Source organism: Coturnix japonica, chromosome 1 (assembly GCF_054131305.1).
Source record: "Coturnix japonica strain WE chromosome 1, WE-NBRP24, whole genome shotgun sequence".
In the NCBI taxonomy this organism is placed as follows: domain Eukaryota; kingdom Metazoa; phylum Chordata; class Aves; order Galliformes; family Phasianidae; genus Coturnix; species Coturnix japonica.
This window is the reverse complement of record NC_140663.1, coordinates 65802140-65810462: the sequence shown is the minus strand read 5'-3', so window position 1 is coordinate 65810462 and position 8323 is coordinate 65802140. Positions and strand designations below refer to the sequence as shown.

The following is an 8323-nucleotide window of genomic DNA, read 5'->3' as shown; positions in this document are numbered from 1 at the left end:
TGCCTCCATCACCGAAATGTGACTATTCATTCACAAAAGTCTGAATTTAAAGCCCAATGAGATATTTTTCTGTGAGTAAATTATGGAATTATATTTAAGCCACCAAGACCTATTTCTTTTGAAACAAGTATTTTAAACTTTGCACTCAACAGCAAATGTGAGGTCGCCTTACTCTGCAGCCTGGTTTTGACCTCCTGTCTTAAAATAAACCTTCCAACCTTCACTGTTTTTGCTCATAATTTGCTTTTTGATGTCTGAAACTGTTAAACAGAAAATTGATCAATGAAGAGAGAACAATGAACTTTTTAACACCATGCACAAACTTCCTAAATTATTCCAATACATTTTCTCACATAAATTTACAGGGGTACATATTTCTACTTACAAGGATACGCATTTTTATGACCATTGAATAATTCTGCAGGTAAGCACAGACATGCCACCAAATATGTGTAGGCAAATATGCACACGTACACCTATGGATGTGTAAAAATAACAGTTATTTGGTTTTAGTAACTGTCTATGTATCTGGACAAAGTAAAGCAATCCTTAAGTCAACAAGTTTAGGTGAAATACGTTTCTGAAACATGAAACAATAATTTCCAACTAGTCCCTTCAAAAATAGACTTGTAGACAGTCCCAGCAAAATTTCAGTGCTCAATCTAACTGAACATAACACAGGGAGAAAAAAGCCTCCCTCCCCCCTTTTTTTAACTCCCTGTTGAGACATCAATATGTTTCCTAAGAAATCAATGAGATGTTTTGGCAGTGCATAGTGCTTGGAAATCCTTATGGAGTTCTCTGGTCTGGTTCAGCATTTGCAGTTAATAGCAATCACTTCACAACAGCAGAGAAAGAAATACTTGTCATGATCATTTATACTTTTTCTTCCTCAAACAATTATCTGAATTGCAATATTAGTCTATGCCTCTGATTTTATATAGATTATATTCACTGTATATAATCTATATACAGGTATTGTCCTGAGATGGAATAGTGTTTGCCAGCACTCTGTGACTCTCTTGGCCCTCAGTTACCATGATCTTGACTCACAATAATCCTGACGCTGCTCTCAAATTTCTGTAGGTTTATTCCAGGATAATCAATAGTACTTAGGAAGAAATGGAGTAACTCTTTATTGAAATTTCTTCACTGGTCCTTCTGTTAATTAAAAGATAGAGAAATAGGAATCAAACATCCTTTCTATGAAGATGGTACTCCTTCCAGTATTTAGAATTGCCATTTCAAATGGGGCTAGCTGGGAATCTTCTGCAAGAACAGTTTTCCAATTGAAAACGCTTACTGTTAGACACTGAGATTTTATAAGGAGAAATCTTTCCCTGCTCTGTCTCTGCCCCTCTCCTCTAGGATGACTGGAGACAAGGGTCTTGGTTGTGTGCTCTGAAGGTTCTAGTTTCAGAGAAACAGTGAAACTCAGACACTCTTCTCAGGTGGGGATGCTCAGCAACCATCTCCCTGCCTGCATCACTCAGCCAGAAACTGGGAAGGGGAAAAGTAGAGAAGCACAGGACCTTGGTGCTCAGTCTCATGGTTCCTACTAAGAGCTGCAGGCAAATGCTCCTTAGAAGTAGACTGGGGAAACAAGGGAATACATAAATAAAGCCACATAGCCTTAATGGCATGTATGTAGTAAGTAAAGATTTTCATCACTGTATTTCTACTGCAGAGAATTAAGAAAAAGTGGCAGACAGGCATGCAGTGTTCCTTGGGGTTATGATTTGGTCAAGTGTAAAAGGTCAGAGGAATGAATCTGATGTGAGGCAGGACTAGTGTGTGCAGCTTGATACTGCTTTATTTCTACACCATTCTGTCTCAACTAGATCTGTTTGCAATTTTCTGCATAACACAGAAATGAACAGTCGACAAGGCATATCTTCTTAGAAGCATGTAGCATGGCAACTGATATATCTGAATCTACCAGCGTGGTTTGGATAGGTTTACACATAGTTGCCACATATGTTTTCTAATGTTCTGTTGAGAGACTATAAAGCAAGAAACATCAGCAAAGCATACAAATTCTCTGTCATTAATTATGCCAGTGAAAATACATTTTGTTTTTAAATGACCTTGCTAGAATCAAAGCTAAGATTTCAGTGTTTAGTAGCTGTGAGCAGCTAGCATCCAAATCAACTCTGTGCTCAGAGAACTGATACACATCTAGGTAAGCCATGTTACTGGCTAACTCCTTTCATTTCCAGTCTATCTTCTTCTGCTGTTTCAATATTTTGGCCACTGATAGAAATTCAAGGGTTGAAAAAACAACACCTGCATAAATTTACTGCTATTGGACTAGCTGTGAAAAGTTGATGTCAGACTCTTATCTCCATGGTGCTTTCACTGGGCTCGGTGTACTGTGAAGTAAGTGAGCTCTGGGCTTTGTCATCGTATCTTTATGCCTTGAATTACGAAGCAGCCTGCAGGGGAACCAAGGGTCAGAAATAAGGAGAGGTGGACTGAATAATGTGCGTGAGACTGAAAAATATAAATCAGGTCAGCATGGCCAAAGCATTGTCACAAAGCCAACATAAAGCTAGGTAGAAGCAGAATGTGTTAGCATTTGGGTATTCCAAATGTGGTGTGTAGTGAGCTGGACATGAGCAAGCAGTAAGCGCCTGTAGCCCAGAAAACCAACCATAACCTCAGCTGCATCAAAAGAAGTGTGGCCAGCAGGTCAAGGGAGGCGACCCTGCTCCTCTATTCTGAGCTGGTGAGGCATCACCAAGAGTATAGCATCCAGATGTGGTAACCTCAGTATGGGAAAGATATAGACCAGTTGGAATGTGTCCCGAGGAGAGACACAAAATTAGTCCAGGGGATGGCACATCCTTCCTACGAGGACAGGCTGGGAGAGTTGGGGCTATTTAGCCTGGAGAAGAGAAGGCTCTGAGGTGACCTAATAGTGGTCTTTCAGTATCTAAAGGGGAGAAAGAAGGTGGCAGACTCTTTAGCAGGGGAAACAGTTTCAAGCTAAAAGACTTGAGATTTAGGTTGGACTTTAGTAAAATGTCTTTTACATTGAGGGTGGTGAGGACCTAAAACTGGTTGCCCAGAAATGTGGTGGAATCCCTGTCCCTGGATAACTTTAAGGCCAGGCTAATCTGATCTCTGAGCAACCTGATCTAGCTGTGGATTTCCCCATTCATTGCTGGGGAGCTGGACTAGATGACACACAAAAGTTCCTTCCAGCACTAAGGATTCTATGATTCCATGACTCTCATGCACAGGTCAAAAAGTTTTTCAGTATATTGCTGTTATTACAGTAATAAAGCAGAATGTCCTGTTGTGATTCAAACCTGTGGGTGACCAACCAACACAGTTATTCACTGTCCTTCCTTCCCCATCTTCTGAAGAAGCCAGAATCAACAATTTAATATAGGATTTTTTTTTAACACATTTATGGGCACATCCCTCATGCTGAAACAGTGTTTTGTGAGATGGCACATCAGAAAAGAAAGTATTGAAAGTTAGAGCGTAGTTCTACAAATGCTGACGTGCTGGAATAGCCTTACTGCCTTTGTGCTAACTTAAGGAGGCTAGCAGGATTCCACAGGCTAAGTACAGTTGCTCCCATGCTTGTCCTAGCAGTAGCACCTAAATGACTATATAAGGATTTTCATGAGTACGAGATTGTGTAGTATTTGTCCGTTGCAACCATAACACACTGGGTGCTGACATCTTCACAGCAAGCCTGCCCCAGCAGGAATATGCAAGGTGAACTGTATGCATATTTCATTAAACTCTGAGGGATGATTCAAGAAGGCCCATGTTTTATTTGCAGGCAACTTTTGCCTATTTAGGCAGTTCAATTTTTAAAAAGAGCGGTGCTGCTGTTATTTCTCTTCACTTAAGATGCTGTCTGTGGAGCTGAGGGTTGGCTTGGCAGCCATTAAGAAACTGTTGGGTATAGGTGGATGAGACAGTTCCAATAGGAGAGATGTCATGAGAAAAAAAAGTGTGATTCACAGCACTGAGTTGCACACAGAGCTTAAACGCTTGTTTTAATTGGGGGTTAGGTACCAAACAGCATATCTAGAATTTGTTTCCACTCCAGGATTAGTAGTAATCTTTTTTTCTTTCATTCCTGTTGATCCTGAAACTCCTCCTTCTCTGCTGAGGAACTTTTCCTGAATGTCCCAGGTTGATGGTACTCCAGTAAGATAATAAGATATCAGTGCTGCAGACGAGCTCTGCAAGGAATGTTTCTCTGCAAGTAGTTTCCAGAAAGACCATGAGTGAATGGAGATTATTTTCAAGTAATAATCCCTGCCACACATGTAACCTTCACCTTATCAGTGGCCACTGTGGTTTTTAACCAGCTTCTCTGCACTGCTGTGCTGACTTTCAGCAGTTTTCATCCAAGGCAAGAGATGGCTCATGATACAACACTGGTGCTTGTATTTGTTTCTCATTGCTTCATATTCAAAGACCATCTTCTTTCAGTGGTCAAAAGGAGGGAAAGTAATTTCTGTTCTTTACAGCCATTAAGATGCAAGGAATATGTGAATTAGTCTGTATACTGTATTTTGGTACATCAGGTTCCTTTGCCGAGTTTTAATTGGGCTTAGTGTCTGTGTTCAGTGACATAAGGTCCTGAAATTATGTCAGTAAGCACTATGCATGTACCATTCTTAGAGTCTGATCCTTATTGCTCCTGCTGAACGGTTTCTCTTCATTCCTAAGACTGCTCAAAGTGCATTTTTTTTTTTAATGTTGGTTTTCAACATTGGGCTGGCTTGAAACAAAGAGAAGATTATTTGGCTGACTCTGAAACAAAGCTAGTGGAAAATGTTCTGCTTTGCCTATCAAAAGTTACTGCATTCATCTTGTTGCAAAGCTCTTCTACTTTCTGAGCAGAGATGGAAAATTTTGCAGGGAAGTTGTTCTGATGTCACAACATGCTTTTTGCCACCATTGAAGAAATATACTCAGATCTATTTCCCACCAAAATCACTGAGGATTTTTTTCGCACTGAGACCAAATTCTTCCAGGAGCGGAGGAGGAGTAGGTGTAGAAACTTATGGAGTGGAATGAAGGCAGATAGAGCCTGAGATGTAAGCAGGAACATAGCCTTGACAAGTTTATCTTCATCAGTAGTGACATTTTCCTTTGTGACCAAAGGAGCTCTAGACATCTTATCATTTCTCCTCACCTCATTCTAGGGGCAAGGAAAAATACTTCTGAAGAGTAGTTAGGCAGAGCTGCTGCAGAAAGGCCTTTTTTTCCCCCCTCCCCCTTCACAGGTGGGATAGGGATGGACAGGAAGAGTGAGAAGAAATAAAGTTGTAGTTCTAGGGAGAAGCATTGCCTTCCTCCTCTGCCTCTTTTGCATAACTTGTTTGCCTACTGCCTACAGTCATTCTAGCAATATCTGCTGAGGAAGATAGAAAGACATCCCTTACAGAGTCCCTTCCCTGTTGCGGTTTTAAACTAAAAATCCACCTGCGTCCGTGACAGGGGCCGTGGGCCCCACAGGGGCCCTAGGCCAAAAGGAAAAAAAAAAAAAAAAATAATTAGGAAAAGAAAACAATGGCAACAATCTAAGGAGGCACACTTATTTACTAAATACTATATCGAAATACAGGATAACACAATATAATTGAAAATTGAGCTAACGAATCAAGCAAAATAGGAGAGAGAATGAGTCCCGTAACCGAGAGGCCTACTGTGAAATATAGGCAAAACTGTGAAGGCTCCCACACACTCCCCTGAACGCCAGAACTCGAAAAGTCATCAGTCTAGCCTGCGACCAAGATAATATAGAGTCCAGGTCCCGTGACCTATCATGTTGTTCTCTGGGAGATGTAGTCTTCTTCTGTAAGTTGCAGATTCAGTAAAATTATTCATGCTTTATATGATGTTATGATGTGGAATACTGATAGCAAAATTACAAAATTATTAAACCATGGCACTTCCCTCAAAGAAAACATAGTGAAGATGCTACACCCCAGGGAAGATCTAGGGTTGAGAGACACAGCACTGACACGAATTTTCAGTCAATGGGCACAGACAGGTGTAGTGTTGTAAAGTCAAATAATATGAAGATAGCAAATATTCCAAAGGTTATTCATAAAAGAAAAACTCACCGATATCAATGCCTTGGCTGGAAAAGCTGGGGCAATCTCCACCAGGGAACAATCTCCAAGATATGCTGCCTTAGTGGTGGTCAGCCCTTATATGAGGTCATAGAGGAGGTGGAGTTGAGCTCCACCCCTTCCGGGAGCACAGCTAAATTACTCTCACCTGTGCTCCCACAGCTGACCCAACACTTGCCTCAGCTGATTAATCAGAGGTTCAGGCTGTGATTTCCCATACAAGTGTTTGGTAGGCAAATAGGTTGTGTGGAACAATGATGGGGGAAGACCTTTGTACAGCCAGGCTATTACTCATAGCATCAAGTTTGCATGGAAGTAAATATGAGACATTACTACCAGAGTGATCTATGTACATGTAGCCCAAGACAATTCCTCTGCATTCAAGGAAGTAGGCTGTTGTTCTCCTCTTCGTTCTGTGTCTTCTTCTACTGAGTTGGGCAGTTACTCATTGTCTGCAGTGCTTATTGCACAGGGCCCAGTTTCAACAGGGTTTCTACAAGAAGGATAAGAAAATTATACTGACCTTGATACCTAGGGCCACAGACCTGCAAATAAATGAAGAAACCAGTAGGATAAAAGGGAGGAGATGCTCCATGACTGCCAAGAGCACATGAATGTGGGAAGAGGAGTCCCTCTTCAGTCAGGTGAGCAGGAGATACCCAGACTGGAAACTGAAACATCTGGGAGAAGATGGAATATCCAGAAACCATAGAAAGTGAAGTAGAGAAGAAGTTGCATGTATCTTGATACAAACCTTGATACCCTTATTGGATGTCTCAGTTTTGGAGTAATCTGGATTTTGTTAGAAAATGCTACATATCTATGATTTTGTGGTGGATCCTGTGCTGAGTACTTGAAATTCGGTGAAAGAGCTCTAAAAGGAATTCATATGGTTATCAAAAATGCTGAATCATGTTCAGTGATCCACAAGACAACCCAGGAACTGTTTGGCTTGCTGAAGCTGAACTGCATGCAACAAATTGATGGGTGCCTATCAGGGCCAGGCTCCAGGGGGCAATGCTCCTCCAGATTCTGTGTTGGGATGAAAGTCAGAACCAGGTGTTTTGCTATGCTAGAACCAGCATCAAGTTATCCCATGGATCTGTGAAGATCAATTTGTGCACCTCATGATTCTTGACTGCTATGTCCTGGGGGAGGATGTAGTCGTCCTTAACTTTTGAACCTAAGCAACCTGCCCTAGCTGAGCCTAGAGATGTGAATATAGCCACCAGCTCAGAGAGCAGTTTAGTGTATCTTTAGCTGGCACTAATCTTGGGGTGCTGACCCCAGACATAGCAGCCAAAACACTTAGCAGAGAGAGTTATGAAGTTGCTGTGTTGCTTTATGGAGAATACATTTTGTCTCCTGAGAGTCACAGAATCACAAGGTTGGAAAGGACCTACAAGATCATCTAGTCCAACTGTCCTCCAGTTACCATTGCCACCCCAAGCCACTAAACCATATCTTGTAACTCCTCATCCAGACATCTCTTGAACACTGCCAGGGATGGAGACTCCACCACCTCCCTGGGCAGCCATTCCAGTGCCTGACCACTCTCTGAGAGAAAAAGTTTTTCCTTATGCCTAATCTAAACTCCTCTGGCACAACTTGTGGCTCTTTCCTTGGGGCCCGTTTGTTGCCTGGCAGAAGAGGCCAAGACCCTCCTCATCACAACCTCCCTTCAGGAAGTTGTAGAGTGCAATGAGGTCTCCCCTGAGCTTCCTCTTCTCCAGGCTAAACAATCCCAGCTCCCTGAGCTGCTCCTCATAAGACTTGTGCTCCAGACCCCTCACCAGCTTTGTTGCCCTTCTCTGGACGTGTTCCGGGGTCTTGATGTCTTTCTTGCAGTGAGGGAACCAAAACTGAATACAATACTTGAGGTGTGGCCTCACCAGTGCTGAGTACAGGGGAATGATCTGGCCAGGATGCTGTTGGCCCTCTTGGCCACCTGGGCACACATTCAGCTCATGTTCAGCTGAGCATCAACCGACACCACTTGTCTTCACAGTCATCCAGCCACTCAAACCCAAGCCTACAGCACTGCATGGGGTTATTGTGGCCAAAGTGCAGGACCCGGCACGTGACCTTGCTGAACTTCCTCTGGCAGCTCTGGATCTCTTCCTCCTGTCCTTCTCCAGCAAGCTGTGTGCAATTGCAAGATGCTGTCCCAGCAAGATGGTTCATGGAGGCTGAATAGTGACAGCTGGCAC

At 42.4% G+C, this 8323-nt stretch overlaps 1 non-coding gene across 1 annotated transcript; it reads left to right on the top strand.

Moving 5' to 3' along the window:
* The first annotated feature begins 240 nt into the window (after positions 1–240).
* Positions 241–320, top strand: LOC146762484 (small nucleolar RNA SNORD36). The gene has a single exon (XR_014942338.1). It is a non-coding gene; the product is annotated as a small nucleolar RNA SNORD36 (small nucleolar RNA).
* The last annotated feature ends 8003 nt before the right edge of the window (positions 321–8323 follow it).